This window comes from Octodon degus, unplaced genomic scaffold, assembly GCF_000260255.1.
Source record: "Octodon degus isolate 3935 unplaced genomic scaffold, OctDeg1.0 scaffold00419, whole genome shotgun sequence".
NCBI classification, from domain to species: Eukaryota; Metazoa; Chordata; class Mammalia; order Rodentia; family Octodontidae; genus Octodon; species Octodon degus.
Window position 1 is genome coordinate 171226 of NW_004524995.1, and position 17197 is coordinate 188422.

The 17197-nt window shown below is 40.8% G+C and overlaps 1 pseudogene; it reads left to right on the forward strand.

The window, feature by feature from the left end:
- The first annotated feature begins 15390 nt into the window (after positions 1 to 15390).
- Positions 15391 to 16305, forward strand: LOC101586919 (annotated as a pseudogene).
- Positions 16306 to 17197: the final 892 nt, after the last annotated feature.

Genomic DNA, 17197 nt, shown 5'->3' on the forward strand with positions numbered 1-17197 from the left:
GCAAGGGCCTGAGTTCAATGCCCGGTTCCGCCAAAAAAAAAAAATTCATTTGAAAGTCCATTATTCCTATGTTCAATGAAGTTGGATTTTTACAAAAAAAAAAAAAAAAAAAAAAAAAAAAAGCCAAAAACCAAATAAAATGACTTCCCTATCTTTGGTGTTAACAAACTCTCATTTTCTAAGGGCTTCATTTAGTTGGAACAGTCTATGCTTTTCCTGATTTTACACACCTCTAAAAAAGAAAATATAAAGAGGTGAAAAATTAGGAGTAAGGTCAAAGAAAGGAAACTGAAACAGAACAGGCCTGACATTTCCTCTAGCATGTAGAGGGGATCAGAGCCAGTCTGTTCCAGTTAAATGTGTCCTCCAAGTCTTTAAGAATGGTCACTGACTTAATGTTATTTATTTATTTATTTATTTATTTATTTGTTGGGGGAACTGGGGATTGAACTCAGGCACTTGTGCTTACCAGCGCAGCGCTTATTCCACTGAGCCATCTCCCCAGCCCCAATGTCATTTATTTTTTATTTTTTATTTTCTTTTTTGTGAAACTGGGGATTGAACTCGGGCCCTTGCCCTTGCCGGGGAAGAGTTTATTCCACTGAGCCATCTCCCTGGCTCCTCCTAATGTCATTTAGCTGGGAAAAGGAATCTCGTGTTTCATGTATAAGCATGTATATTTTCTAAGTCTGAGCTAGATTTAAGTCACATTTTACAGACGTTTACATAAAGTTCACTAGGAGGCTTACTAAAGTTACTCTCTCTAGTGCTATTGTCTAAAGTCAAGCAAGGAATATCAGTACATTTAGCAACTAGTTCAAATGCAACATACAGAAGTACAAAACAGTCATAAAATGTCCCATTAAATAAATATCGTAACCTTATAACATTTCCATGTTTTCACTTAGATTTACCAACATTTTGACCAACTTTTTTTTTTCAGAACCAGGGATTGAACTCAGGCCCTTGTGTTCATCAGGCAAACACTTATGCTACTGAGCTATCTCCCTGGCCCCCTGACCAATGTTATTAACAAAACCACATAAGAGGGGGCTGGGGAGTTGGCTCAGTAGAATAAGCACTTGCCTGGCAAGTACAAGGGCCTGAGTTCAACCCCTGCTTTCACCAAACAAACAAACAAACAAAAAACATATAAAAAACAAAGCATAAGCAATTTTAACAGAACTATGAGACAAAACTGTATGAGGCAAAGAATGAACAATTATGCACAATGAGCAAAAACATATCAACATTTGAAGCATAAAATTCTGTTCCTTAAGCAAGTCTCAATCCAGAATCTATGAAAGAAAAGCAAACCCATACCTCCATTCAATGATATCAGAGGGAGCCTCCAAATGATATAGCGAGAAAATGATCTAGGTGGATGACCTCCAAATTATATAGGGGGAAAAAATGGAACTCCTGACCTGAACTCATCCCTGACCTGGGATGAGTTTGTGTTCTCTAAAACCGTAGAATGAATTTTAGGAACAAACAAAGGTTCTGAGTAGAATATATTTTTTGTAGGCAGCCGAGTTAGATAGAAATACTATATATAGTTAGACAGGGCTACGCCCTTGAAGGAAATACCACAGAAGACAAGATATCTTAGTTCAATCCCTGTTCTGCCAAAAAAAAAAAAAAAGGATATCTTGCAACTCTGGGAGGGATGGATGCTCCAGGCGTGGGCCAGACCTAAAGACCAGAGATCAAACAAATGCCGACCTCCCTAAAGATGGGCATCCGAGATTGATCATCACCCTGAGGGAGCCAGAAGAATCATTAATCTGACTACTACTGGATGGCTACCTGATAAAATCTTGTTCTACATTCTTGCCCGCTTGCTACGTGACTCACTTCCCCATTTGTTCCTGAACTTAATCAATTTTACCTGAGCAATGGTGCTTGTAATCCCATTGGTTGACCATAGTTTTGTCCCACCCCACATCCACCTAAGCGAGTTCCCATTTTCTCCACCTTAGCCTTGCATGGTTTTACACTATAAAAGTCCCTGGAAGAGACAGCTTCCTGGGGACAACCTGCTCGGGCCCCCCTCCTGTCCCTCTCTTGAACAGGAACTTTCTTTCCCTCAGTAAATATATTGTGCTCATGATATAGGGAGAAAAACTGGTCTTGGGTGGGTGACCTCCAGACAATATAGGGAAAAATGATCTCCCGACCTGACCTGCACGAGTTCGTGTTCTCTAAAACTGAAGAATGAATTCTAGGAACAAACGGAGGTTATCAGCAGAACATATTTATTGAGAAAAAGAAAGCTCCTGTCCAAGAGAGGGACAGGTGGGGGGCCCGAGGGGGTTGTTCCCCAGGAAACTGTCTCTTCCAGGGACTTTTATAGTGCAAAACCATGTGGGGCAAAGGTGGAGAGAATGGGAACTCTAGCTTAGGTGGATGTGGGGTGGGACAAAACTATGTCAACCAATGGGATTACAAGCACCATTGCTCAGGTAAAATTGATTAAGTTCAGGACCAAATGGGGAAGTGAGTCACCTAGCAAGCAGGCATGAATATAGAATAGGATTTTATGGGGTAGCCATCCAGTAGTAGTCGGATTAACGATTCTTGGTCTCCCTCAGGGTGATGATCACTCTCCGATTCCAATCTTTAGGGAGGTCGGCATTTGTTTGATCTTTGATCTTTAGGTCTGACCCAGGGTAGGAGCATCCAGTCCCTCCCAGAGTTGCAAGATATCTTGTCTTTCGTGCTGTCTTCTTTGAGGACCTGGCCCTGTCTGACTGCCTATAATATTTCTTTTTTTCTAATTTTATTTATTTGTGTGTGTGTGTGTGTGTGTGTGTGTGTGGCCAGCTCAGCCCACCAGGGGGCGGGGCTGGCTGGCAGGTGGTGCTGGGGGATTGAACCGTGGTCCCTGTGCTTTAGCTAAACTTGTTCTAAGTAGGTGCTTTAGACCACTGAGCCATCTCACCAGCCCCTGCCTATAATATTTCTATCTAACTCAGCTGCCTACAACACTCATAACCTCCGTTTATTCCTAAAATTCATTGTTTGGTTTTAGAGAACACGAACTCGTCCAGGTCAGGTCAGGAGATAATTTTTCCCTATATCATTTGGAAGTCATCCACCCAAGATAAATTTTTCTCCCTGTTTCATTTTTATTGGGGGAAAGAAAGCTCTTCTCTGGGCTGGTGAGATGGCTCAGTGGTCTAAAGCACCTACTTAGAACAAGCTTAGCAAAGCACAGGGACCACGGTTCAAACCCCTAGCACCACATGCCAGCCAGCCCCGCCCCCTGGTGGGCTGAGCTGGCCACACACACACACACACACATAAATAAAAAAAAAAGAAAAGAAAGCTCTTCTCTGAGAGAGGAAAAGGAGGGAGGCAAGATATGGGTGGTCCCTGGGAAGCTGTATCTTTTAGAGACTTTATAGAGTAAACTATGCATTGAGGTGGGTCTCAGGTGGTGGAGAACATGGGAACTCGCTTAGATGGACATGAGGTGGGACAAAACTATTGTCAACCAATGAGATTACAAGCACCATTGCTCAGGTAAGATTGATTAAATCAAGTAGCAAATGGGGAAGTGAGTCACACAGCAAGGGGGCATGAATACTGGGACAGGGTCTCTTCCTGTTGGGGGTTGTGTTAGTGACTCATTTAGTCCCTTTTAAGGTGATTGATACCTATTTAGAATATCAATCCCTGGCGCCTTCCTAGGAAAGTATGTGGCTGCATTTGTTTACTCTTTTGTCTTGAGGTCTGGCCCACAGCGGGGAGTGTCTCTCTTCTACCAAAGTTGCAAAGTCACCTTGTCTTCCATAGTGTTTCCTTGAGGACCTGGCCTTGTCTGATTGTCTATAATATTTCTTTCTACTTTAGCTGCCTACAACATTACATCATGGGATGGGAACTTGATTGAGGAGACCTGTTCACCTCCTGATGACTGTGAAGAAAAGAAAGATAGAGGAAAAGAATTGGCTGGGATTCCAATATCTTCTTCAAGATCATGCCTCCAATTATGTAAGTTTCTTCACTGAGCCTTACCTCATAAAGGATCCTCCAGGTTCCAATTGTGCAAAAAACAAAAACAAGCCTTCAAAACATACTCTCAGAGGCCAGGGAGAGGGCTCAGTGGAATAAGTGCTTCCCTGCAAGGGCAAGCGTCTGAGTTCAATCCCCAGTTCCGCAAACAAACAAACAAACAAGCAAACCATACTCTCAGGACATGTTAAGATCCAAATCAACTAAACCTACAATTTATTCTCACTGTTACATTCTCTACTTGCCCACATCTGTTTTTCTGTTTGACATCTACCTCTTGCTCTGTGTGGGTGCTTACACGTGTTTTAGGGAAGATAGTCTCTTATGTCTACTTTCTCTAAATCACGTAACCATTCTGCATATCCCAAAGCTTTTAGTTGGAAACCTCCAATTCCCATCTATCATACTTTGTATGCTGATACTATCTATATAACATGTGGTAGTCAAGTTCTTCTCATAGCATACTCCTACATAAGCTGGAAGAATATTGGCATTACTTGAAGTCCTGATCATAATTTCTGCGCTCTTTTTGAGTAGACGTATCTATGAAATTTCTAGTTTTGGCTTGACATCCAGGTGGGAAATATGAAAATACACTGCGAAGACAGATTTGTTTTTGTGCCTCTACAGTGACAACAGAAATTGTAGAATTGACTTTTTCTGAGAATGAAATAGGTTTGTATAGTCCTATTACTTTAAGAAGGATCTTGTGTGGGCCTGCCCATTAGCTCAGTTGTTTAAGTGCCTGCTTAAAGAAAGAACTAATGCTCAAGATGCTGTGTTTCAAACCCAGATACTCACCCAAAACCAGAAATGCCCTCAAGGCATCTCCAGGCTGCCAAAAAAATTATAATAATAAAAAATAAAAAGGATCTTGAGGGGCCAGCAAGATAGCTCAGTAGAGTAAGTGCTTGCCTGGCAAGTGTAAGGGCCTGAGTGCAATCCCCTGTTCCACCAAAAATAAATAAAAAATAAAAAGGGTCTTGCTATATCAGTTAGTGCTTATTAGAGAAACAGATTTAATGCAAGATATACAAATATATAAGAATTTAAAAGATTGATTTACAGTGACTACCCACAAAGAGTGCAGGTGTGTTTGCACACTGGAGATTCAAAGGATCCAGTCAAAGGCCTGGAGTTCACTGTAATGTCACATGTGAGTCCGCATCAGGAAGAATGAAGTATCTGTGCTGGAAAGTTGAAGACAATGTCTAAGATGAAGGTGAAGACTGGAGTTTCTCTGAAGAAACAAAAGCAATCCTCCCTTCTTCCTTTCCTTTTCATACCATTGTGTAATTCTTTTTTTTTTTTTTTTTTTTTTTTTTTTTGGCAGAACTGGGGATTGAACTCAAGTCTCTCGCGCTTGCCAGGCAAGCACTTATTCTACTGAGCCATCTCCCTGGCCCCAAGTAACTCATTTTAAGGGGATTCTTTCATACCCAGAACTATGCTGAGCCAATTTAGCTGGGCATTTCTTTTTTTTTTTAATTTTATTTATTTATTTGTGTGTGTGTGTGTGTGTGTGGCCAGCTCAGCCCACCAGGGGGCGGGGCTGGCTGGCATGTGGTGCTGGGGGATTGAACCGGTCCCTGTTGCTTTGCTAAGCTTGTTCTAAGTAGGTGCTTTAGACCACTGAGCCATCTCACCAGCCCTAACTGGGCATTTCTTATTCATTTTGACACAATCAATTAACTAACAGAATTTCCACCTGTCAACTTGACAACCAGACACATTTCTTCAAGCCAGATACAAAGACAAGTGCATAATTATGCCTAACATATTATAACTATCCTGCATATAAATAAAAGTGTGCAAATTTCTTTCACAGACTAGAAGGCAAATTTTCCTTGAGAAACTCTTGCATTTAACATTTCATAACTTGAACATTATGAGATAGGTGTAATAGTATTTAAGAAACCATATGATATCGATCAACATTATATTACATTGAGAGCATATAAGGACAGACCTATTACAATTACAATCTTTGTTTCTTTTGTTTGTTTTTTTGGTGGAACCAGGGATTGAACTCAGGCCCTTGTGCTTGCCAGGGAAGCGCTTATTCCACTGAGCCATCTCCCCAGCCCCTACAATCATTGTTTCTGTAGCTGGTATTTCTTAATAATTTATGCTACATGTTCTGCATTTCTCTGGGCTTCAGCAAGCACCTCAGCAGGTTTTGGGTTTTCCCCTGGTGGTGTAGCATGTACTTTCATTCCTGAAGGTTCTGGAACATTTGTCATTCTCCCTGGATTGGGTTGTTGTAGTTTCTCATTGACTTTAATAACTAGTTATGGTAATTACCTAAAGAATCTCCTGCACTCTAAGTATATTCTTCACTTCCTCTATTGTGGAGTAATAGTTCAATTTCCTCTTGTTAGTCTGGGTCAGTCAACCCTGCCAACACTATGACTCCCAAGTGAGCTTTTTTCGGGCTGCTGAGATGGCTCAGTGGTCTAAAGCACCTACTTAGAACAAGCTTAGCAAAGCACAGCGACTGCGGTTCAATCCCCCAGCACCACATGCCAGCCAGCCCTGCCCCTGTTGGGCTGAGCTGGCCACACACACACACACACACACACACACATAAATAAGTTAGCTTTTTTCCTCAGAACTGTGAGACCAAAATGACCAGGGAAAGTCTTAGCTTGCAAGTCAGTGGTAGCATTGTTATGCTTTCTGGTATAAGCTTTCTCCCCTCTGGAATTAAGATTTATAATTCCATAAGGAATTAGTATAAGGGCATAGAAACATACAGGAAGGGGCTGGGGAAATGGCTCAGTGGAATAAGTGCTTCCCTGGCAAGTGCAAGGGCCTGAGTTCAATCCCCAGTTCCAAAAAAAAAAAAAAAAAAAAAAAAAAGAAACATAAGGGAAAATTTTGCCTATGGAAATACTGGAAATAATGGTGAGTGATACCATTCTCACTCCTATCCCTTGATTCCTAGACTCCTGAATCCTGCCTATGGGAGACACAGCACTATACCGTGGATGCTGACTCAATTGGTATATAATATTTTGAAGAGCCTTTTCCCAGTCCTAAATGATATTGCCACCTAAGCAGAACTGTAACTGTTTTCAAATAACCATTACTACATTTCTGTCAATCCAGCCATTTCTGCATGGTGAAGAGCATGGTAAGACCAGTGAATTCCATTAACATGAACACACTGCCTTACTTCTTTACCAGTAAAATCTGTTCTTTTGTCAGAGTGCATACTGTATGGAATTTTTTAATTATTATTTTTTTCCATAATTTTATTGAGAAATAGTAAGACCCTGTTTTATTTTTATTTTATTTATTTATTTTGGTGGAACAGGGGATTGAACTCATGTCCTTGCACATGCCAGCCAAGCGCTTATTCTACTGAGCCATCTTCCTGGCCCCTGAGTTTTAGTTTTGGTAAAAGGACTATGTGCTCGAAAGGAAAAGCTATATCAGAATAAGTGCCTATGGCAGTAAGGTCAAAGCTTAAGTACCAGGGATTGAACTCAGGACCCTGTAATTGCCAGGCAAGCACTTATTCTACTGAGCTATCTCCCTGGGCCCTTAATGCTTTTCATGATGGAAATCGTTTAACATAATCAACCTGCCACCAGGTCACAGGCTGATCACCATGGAGAACTGTGCCATATTGGAGATTCATTGTTGGTCTCTGTGCTGTGATCTTGGTCTCTCAACACTGTTTGCAGCCAGATTAGCCTTGGTGGGTGGGAGTCCATGTTACTGAGCCCATGCATAACTTCTATGCCTGCCACTATGGTTTCTTTCTTTCTTTCTTTTTTTTTTTTTTTTGGCGGAACCAGGGATTGAACTCAAGCCCTTGCACTTGCCAGGGAAGCACTTATTCTACTGAGCCATCATCTCCCCTGCCCTCCACTATGTTTCTGATGGACCTTATGGAGAAGAAGGGAGAAGAAGGTATTTTCCAAATCTGCATACCAAGTGTCAGAAAATGTGGCATTCTGTTTAAGCAAGAACACATCTGGTAGAGCAGCTGCAATTAGTCACCACTTGATTCAGTTTTCAGTAGTCTATCATCATTCTCTAAGATCAATTTTTCTTCTGTACAGGTCACATAGAAGAATGATCACCTTATTTGGGTGTTGAGGGCGAAAGAGATGAGTTTTGTGTGGAGGGAGCAAAGTGTATCATGTATGTGCCATAGCCTTCTGAATCAGATATCCACAGATGTATCTGCTTTCTAAGCATAAACTAGAAGTGAGGAGGTGCTGAACATTTTTTTCAGTCTCACCTCCAAATATTGTTGTCTCATTATTACTGGGGCAAATATTTGACAATCAAAATTAGGGAAGGAAAGGTTTATTTAGCTCACAGATATTGGAAGTTTCAGTCCACTTAGCTGGCTCCAAGGCAGCATTTCACATGGCAGAGAGCAACCTTTCATAGCAGTAGCAAAAAGCAGAGAGCTAGGAGAAACAGCAGCTCAGGCAGATAGCTAGCCTCTCTTCCTTCCTTATATTATAATAAAAATTACCTGCCCCAGGGCAGGTGTAGCGTCTACACCCACAACAATCAATCAGAAACTCTAGAAGCTGCCCAATGACTGCATGAGGCTTTGGGGTGACACCTAGACATAAACGATAACCACGGCTTTCTTTCAAAGTTTCTACCTGCTCTGTTGAGAATTTCACTTCTATTTATTTTACTATCTTCTTTTTTTCTTTTGAAAATTTTTATTCATTTTGATGAGAAAAAAGATAGAACAGTGATGAAACAGATTGAATACAGGTCAGTAGGATGTTTACAATAATTAATACATTGCATATTGTTGTCTTCTTAGTAGTAATTCATAGGACAAGATGTAGACATGATATCTTGTCTAAACAATATTAGTAAAAACTTTTATTCTCAGTGAACTAAAAGAAAATAGCTGTATATCTATCTTAACTCTCTTGTTTTTTTTTACTTTATTTCTTCTAGAATTTGTTTTTTTTTCAAAGTTTTATTGATAAACACATAGCAATGAGACAGTTTCAAATCAAATGGGAAGTACAGTTTCAACAAATGATACACTGCATATATTCTTCTTAGTGGTTAATTGCTGTACAAGATGCGGACTTGAGATCCTATTTATAAACACCATTAGAACAAATCATTCTATTCATTAAGAGAATGCAACTATATATCTATCCCAGCCACTTTGAATACACAGATACAAAATGGACATTCATAGACATACCCCATTTTTCTAAGTTCCGTTATTGAATATTATACGTGTGTAAACTCAGCAAAATATTCTAAAAGAGTCCAGTAGCCCATAATAGCATTGGGTCTTCTGTTTAACTGGCAATGTCAGAAATTATTGACCTGAGTCCCCCACAGCTCAACTTAACAGCATGGCTTTATTTCCTATATTTCGTCTTCATACTTTTCTACTGGATGGTTAAGACCAAGGTAAAACAGTACCTATGCAACAAGAGTTGTAGCTTTTTGGTCTGAGAAGGTCAGTGAAATGTCCTCAGGATTTATCCTGAGATCCTGTACCTCAGATTGTAGAACCTTTGTCAGTGCATCCATGTGGATGAGTCACGGTCATTGCTTGGCCAATGTGCTCTCTGTGAAAGCCTGAGAGAGTGTCTTCTCCCCATGTGATTCTCCTTAGGCACACTCTACATCATTGATCACTTTCCTCTTTGGCCCCATAATCTTCTTGATCAGAAAATTTGGGACACTACTGAGGTACATGACGTTACAGTACAAGTTCTCATATGTCCTGAGTCTTAATTGACCTTAGAAGACTAGGGCCAAAATGTTGGCTTTCCTTGTAGCCCTCCTTTTTCTCTAATTTTGGTCTGCAAACTTAGGTTGTTAACCATCCAGAAGACAAGCTTATTGTTATTATCAAATGATTTAGGCTATCAAGCTTAACCTCACTATCTCACTGCATTTCAAACATCTTAGGCATAATAAGAAACAGGTATTTTTCATCAAGTATTGATATGTTGAACTTTAAGTCCCTATATAATATGATAAAAAACATTTAAAAATTAGATTATATTTTAAAAATAGGATAAAGAATTCTATGCTTCTCATGTTTGCCCATAAGTCCAAAAATCTCACCATATACAACCTTGAAGCAGGACAGTCCCACAATATTCCTTTTCCTGTCTCTTGCTTTCATTCACCAACCCCTTCTTCTTGAACATCCACCTATCCGAGAGACATCTTAGCAGTAACTGGCATGTCATGACAAGCAGCCCGTGTTCAGAATACCACAATGACAGGCACTCCCAATATGAAACCACTATTACAAATTACCATCTGCAGTGCAGTAGCTTAGTTCACAGATATCAGTATATATAGTTAGTCAGGGTTCCAGGAACTTTTATAGAGTAAGAACATGAGGGGAAACAGGTCTAAGGTGGTGGAGAACATGAGAACTCACTTAAGTGGGCATGAGGTGGGACAAAACTATGGTCAACCAGTGAGATTACAAGCACCATTGCTCAGGTAAGATTGATTAAATCCAGTACCAAATGGGGAAAGGAGTCACGTAGCAAGTGGGCATGAATACCAGGACAGGGTCTCTTCCTGTTGGGGATTGGGTTAGTGACTCATTTGGGCTCTTTCAAGGTGATTGATACCTATTTAGAATATCAATCTCTGATATGCATCCCTAGGAAAGTATGTAGCTGTATTTGTTTTCTCTTTTGTCTTGAGGTCCATCTCTTCCAAAGTTGCAAAGTCACCTTGTCTTCCTTCTTGTCTCCTTGAAGGCCTGGCCCTGTCTGACTGCCTATAATATTTCTATGTAATTTAGTTGCCTTCAACATTCTCCATTATAGGGGGCAGCGAGATGGCTCAGTGGAATAAGCGCTTGCCTGTCAAGCACAGGGGCCTGAGTTCAATCCCCAGTTCTGAAAAAAGAAAGAAAAGAAAAACATTCCCTCTCTGAAGAAGTAACCCAAACTGCTGTGAGAGAACCATGGGTGATGATCACTCTGGCTTCCCAGAGGTTTTATCTAAAGGCCCTCAATAGACATCAGGCATTTTTATCTTGGGTAGTTGGAATAGCTCTAAGTCTAGAGGAGACAAACCAAAGAAACTATCAAACATGCATGGGCCAAATAATATAACATTAGCAGGACAAGACTGAGGTTGTCATGGGTCTTTGCCTCTCAGCCTGAGAGAACCCATGTTAACTGCAAATATAAAGTGAAAGCCTATTAAAGTTTTAATAGATGCTCATGCAGATGTGTCAGTTACCCAGCCAGTGGACCCACTTGCAAACTGGAAAGTACTCAGTGTTTTCCATAAGTCTTGTAATTCATGTGATCCCACTAATAAGAGTAGACCAATTTATTTGCAATAATATCCAATGGCCATGGAAGATAAAGGGATTAAACCTCACATTTAAGAGATCTTTGTTAATGGACCTATAAAAGTTCTGACTAGTCTTTTTATTTATTTTTTTAATTTTTATTTGTATTTTAGTAAGGGTCTATAGGGTCTCACTACGTAGAGTGGACTCATAGTTATCCACCTGTGTTCAGCTTCCCAAGACCTGGTATTATAGAGGTGTGCCACCACACTCAGTCTCAATTGCCATTTCAGGGTGCCCTGGGGATGGGGCCAGCATGGCATGCAAGGGATTGAACCCCAGCTGCTGCATCTGCCTAAGCAAGTGCTTTAATCTGCTGAGCTATTTGGCCGGCCCTTCTGACTAGTCTTTTTATAATTACAAACTTTGAAAAAGGTTATTACCTTCCATATACTTCTGCTAATATCTCAATAGTGGTTCAAAATATAAAGTATCAAATCACTGGCATGTGAGATGCTGAGGTTCCCCAGACCTTATCTTTATCATTTTTATGGGAAGACATTACTGTCTAGTTGGTGAAAATTATTCTTTTTTTTTTTTTTGGGTGGGAACAGGGGATTGAACTCAGGCCCTTGGGCTTGCCAGGCACATGCTTATTCAACTGAGCTGTCTCCCAGCCCCCAATTATTCTTGACTGTATTCATAATTTACCGCTTCTTATATGCTTATCATTAGACATCAGTCCAGTATGCAGCATCCTGATGGTCACTAGGTCATTGTGGACTCTGCCATTTCTGTTTTTTTTTTGTGTGGAACTAGGGATTGAACTCAGGCCCTTGCACTTGCCAGGGAAGCACTTATTCCACTGAGCCATCTCCCCACCATGCCCACTTCTGTTTTTATAAACACATCTAAAAATCTCTTTACAGGGGCTGGGGAGATGGTTCAGTGGAATAAACACTTCCTGGCAGGTGCAAGGGTCTGAGTTCAATCCCTGGTTCTGCCAAAAAGAAAAAAGTATTGAAATATTAAGTTTTTTCAGACATCTAATCACTCAGAGAAATCCTCATGTCACATTTTGGAAATGCACTATTTTCACACCTCACTACCCTTCAGAAAACTCAAGTACCAAATATTTCAAGTAAGTTCTCCTGGCCAGTCAAGAATGCACATTGGTTTTAGGCATGTGTCTGGAGAAAAATGGGTGCAGCCTCTGCATTTGCCACTTTCTTCTGTTGCACTGAGACTTTGCATGCCCTTTGTCATTTAATTTTATAGGTTGCTCAACTAGAAGAAAAGTAGCTGTCCTTACTCTGCATCATTTAATATTGATTATGGAACTTATTGAAACAATAGAATGTGAATCAGTGTAGAAATGTAACCTTTTAGTTTAAACCTTAATAAAGGTGGCAAGTTCTTGGCAAAAAAAAAGAAAAAAGAAAAAAAGAAATATTTAGTTTTTTAAAATTTTCAATTAATATTTTTTTTTAAAATTTTATTTATTTATTTATTTGAGAGAGAGAGAGAGAGAGAGAGAGAGAGAGAGAGAGAGAGAGAGGCCAGCTCAGCCCACCAGGGGGCGGGCTGGCTGGCATGTGGTGCTGGGGGATTGAACCGCGGTCCCTGATGCTTTTGCTAAGCTTGTTCTAAGTAGGTGCTTTAGACCACTGAGCCATCTCTCCAGCCCCCTCAATTAATATTTTTTAAATGTTTCCTGATGCAAACCTTTTGCTTGTACTGCTTTTCTACCTTACAAAGACCCTGCTTCTATGGTTTTATCTAGAAAACTGTTACCATGAACACTAAATCAATTTGTATTTTTCCATAAAATGTCTGATTCTCTATACCACATTATGATGAATATTGTATTTTCTCTCCTTGGAACTCTTATGATGTTCTCCTAGTTTACTATTTTTTTTTTGGCGGAACCAGGGATTGAACTCAGATCCTTGCATTTGCCAGTCAAGCGCTTATCTTACTGAGCCATCTCCCCAGCCCCTAGTTTACTATTTTGAATTAGAGATAAAATTACAGTTAAAAAATACCTTAGAGTTGATAGTGTACAAACTAACTCTCTATACGTATATCCCAGTTAATCAGCACTTGACATTGCTAGTGGAGTCAATAGTGAAAGCATCTGGTGTTTCCCACTAAGGATACATCTCTTGCCTGGCAAGTGCAGGGGCTGGAGATCAATCCCCGCTACCGGAAAAAAAAAAAAAAAAAAGATATATCTCTTGAGTGAAGAACTTGTGTTTTATGGCTCTCTGCATCTCTCTCAGGCTGTGCACAAAGGGTATGATCACGAATGGTAATTGAATAGATACTGCAAAATGAAAGATTAATCTCTGAAAAAAATGACACAGTAAGGACAATTTTACTTTTTAATATAGTTTTTCTTTTAATCATTGCCCACTTTCACTCCTTGCTTAGTAACTTTCAGAATCTGAGAGTGATACAGGGAGAAAAACTTGTCTCCGGTGGGTAACTTCCAAGCAATACAGGGAACCTCCAAATGACATAGAGAAAAAACGATCTCTGGACCTGACCTGCATGAGTTCGTGTTCTCTAAAACCGAAGAATGAATTTTAGGAACAAACGGAGGTTATGAGCAGAATATATTTATTGAGAGAAAGAAAGCTCCTGCCTGAGAGAGGGACAGGAGGGGGCCCTGAGCCAGTAGTTCCCTAGGAAGTTGTCTCTTGCAAGGACTTTTATAGAGGAAAACCATGTGGTGAGGTGGTTCTAAGGTGGTGGAGAAGACATGGAAACTTGCTTAGTTGGGCAGAACTATGGTCAACCAATGAGATTACAAGCACCATTGCTCAGGTAAAATTGATTAAATCCAGTATCAAATGGGAAAGCGAGTCACGTAGCAAGGGGGCACGAATACGGAACAGGGTCTCTTCCTGTTGGGGGTTGGGCTAGTGACTCAATAGGGCTCTTTCAAGTTGATTGATACCTGTTTAAAATATCAATCCTTGCTGGGGAAATAGCTCAGTAGAATAAGTGCTTATCTGGCAAGCACAAGGGCCTGAGTTCAATCCTCAGTTCCACAGGAAAAAAAAAAAAGATCTAAAATATCAATCCCTGATGCCCATCCATAGGGAAGTATGTAGCTGTGCTTCCTCTTTTTGTCTTGGTCTTGAGATGGGGCCCATATGGGAGTGTCTGTCTCTGCCAAGTTGCAAAGTCACCTTGTCTTCCATCTTGTCTCCTTGAGAGCCTGACCCTGTCTAACTGCCTATAATGTTTCTGTCTAACTTGGCTGCCTGCAACAAGAGTAGTCCTTTCATCATTTCCCAGTGGAAAATACTGTATCAACCAGCTGCTGCCCAGGGTGGTGCCCTATTTGAATCTTTGTTATTTTCTCTGTAGTTTGGGAGGTGAGCTTGGACTTCCTGGTACATGCTGCGAGGCATGTCTACGCTGATGGGTCATGGCAAATGAAACTAACTGGACATTTTTGACTTGTTTGAGTTGGCTACACCCAGTTAAGTTTCTTCTTTACTAAGTTCAATGGTCTTCCCCTACTACCATCCTGTTTTTATTAAACAAAGAAATTTCTTCTCCTTGACTATTGTTAGCATTTGAATTAACAGTAAATTCTTTTAACATCTAATTCTGTCTCCTGTGGTGACTTATTGTTCAGAAGTACCTCAAAGAGCTGGTGATTTTCCAGAAAATATTTAAAAGAGAAGAAAAAAAGCATCCACCATGGAAAGAGATGACAATATTGACACTTTGTTTAGGTGTTTTTAAGAATCTCTGGAAAAAAAAAGACTCTCTGGCAATAATCAAATTAAACTAAACTTTTTAAGATCTAATGTTTGTTCTAATGGTGTTTTTAAATAGGATATCATGTCTGCATCTTGTACAGCAATTAACCACTAGGAAGAATGTATGCAATGTGTTAATTTTTGAAACTGTCCTACCAATTTGATTTGAAACTGTCTCATTGCTATTTGTTCATCAATAAAATTATGGGAAAAAAAGATCTAATGTTTCTGTATGTTTAGTGGAAAAGGAGACAGTGAGGGGCGGCAGCAGGGTAGTTGGTGGGTGGTTGAGTCGAGCCGGTCGCCATGTCTGCCGGGAGCGCGACACATCCTGGAGCTGGCGGACACCGCAGCAAATGGGACCAGCCGGCTCTCGCCCTTCTTCTCTTTCTCCCGCCACCCACTGCGGGTATGGAGGTCACCAGCAGAGGGGGAAGCCCAGGGACTGCCGCTGCTGCTCTCTCGGGAGCTTTGGATGCTGCTGCCGCTGTGGCTGCCAAGATCAATGCCGTGCTTATGGCCAAGGGAAAGCTGAAACCAACTCAGTACGCTGCTGAGAAGCTTCAGACTCCTGGAAAAGGCCTAACTAGCAATAAAAGCAAAGATGATCTGGTGGTAGCTGAAGTAGAAATCAATGATGTGCCTCCCCCATGTAGAAACTTGCTGACCCTAGGACAAACTCAAGACGAGATCAGCTGACTTAGTGGGGCTGCTGTGTCCACTTGAGGGAGATTCATGACAACTGAAGAGAAGGCTAAAGTGGGACCAGGGGATTGTCCATTATATCTTCACGTTCAGGGACAGACACGGGAACTAGTGCACAGAGCTGTAAACTGAATCAAAGAAATTATTACCAATGGGGTAGTGAAGGCTGTGACAGGGACTTTTAGTCCAATTTCTAATGGTGCAACAGTCACTGTCTATCACTAGCCAGCACCCATTGTGCAGCTGTCTTCAGCAGTTAGCCAGAAGCCTCCCTTCCAATTAGGGATGCATTATGTTCAAGATAAACTATTTGTGGGTCTAGAATATGCTGTGCCCACATTTAATGTCAAAGAGAAGGTGGAAGGTCCAGGATGCTCCTATTTGCAGCACATTCAGATTGAGACAGGTGCTAAAGTCTTCCTTCGGGGCAAAGGTTCAGGCTGCATTGAGCCAGCATCTGGCCGAGAAGCTTTTGAACCTATGTATATTTATATCAGGTATGGATGGGTGAGATAGAGGACATTTAAGTCTTTGTTAATTAGTCTGTATAGATTAGAATGATTTAGAAAGAATAAGAGAAAATAGAATTAATAGCAACATGAGGGTTTGGTTCTTCTTTTTTTAATTTTAGGGAAGGGTCTACAGGGTGTTCAGGGTCTCACTACTAGACCAGACCCATAGTGATCCACCTGTTTACAGCCTCCCAAGAGCTGGGGTTACAGGAGCGTGCCACCACGCCCAGTCTCAACTGCCAGCGCCCCGGGGGGTGGGACTGGCATAGCAGGCCTAGGGAATTGAACATCCCGACCGTGTGCCTGCTTGCAGGAGCTTTAATCTGCTGAGCTATTTGGCCAGCACTATGAGAGGTTTAAATACTAGGAGTAATCACTTTATAAGTAATTGACTTAAGTAACTGAATTTGGGAGTGTAATTATCTCTTTAGTATTCAAGTCATTAAGTTTTATACAAATTTGTGATCATAAAACGAGTTGTGAAAAACCTAAGATAGTTTTCATTAAAACTTACATTAGTGTATTCCATGATCTTTATTTATTTATTTTTTTGTTTCCAGAACCAGGGATTGAACTCAGGCCCTTGCGCTTGCCAGGCAAGTGCTTATTCTACTGAGCTATCTCCCTGGCGCCTTTTAAATGTTTGTATATCAAAAACTATCACTCAAGCAGACCAATAAAATATTTGTGGTAAAAAAAAAGGAGAGAGTGAGTTGTCAAGTTTTTAAATTTCTGCCAAAGTCTTAATAATAATAAGTAAAGGGGCTGGCGAGATAGCTCAGTGGTCTAAAGCGCCTGCTTAGGCAAGCTTAGGCAAAATATAGGCATGGCGGTTCGATTCCCGGCACCACATGCCACATTAGCCCCGCCCCCAGGGTGGGCTGAGCTGGCCACAA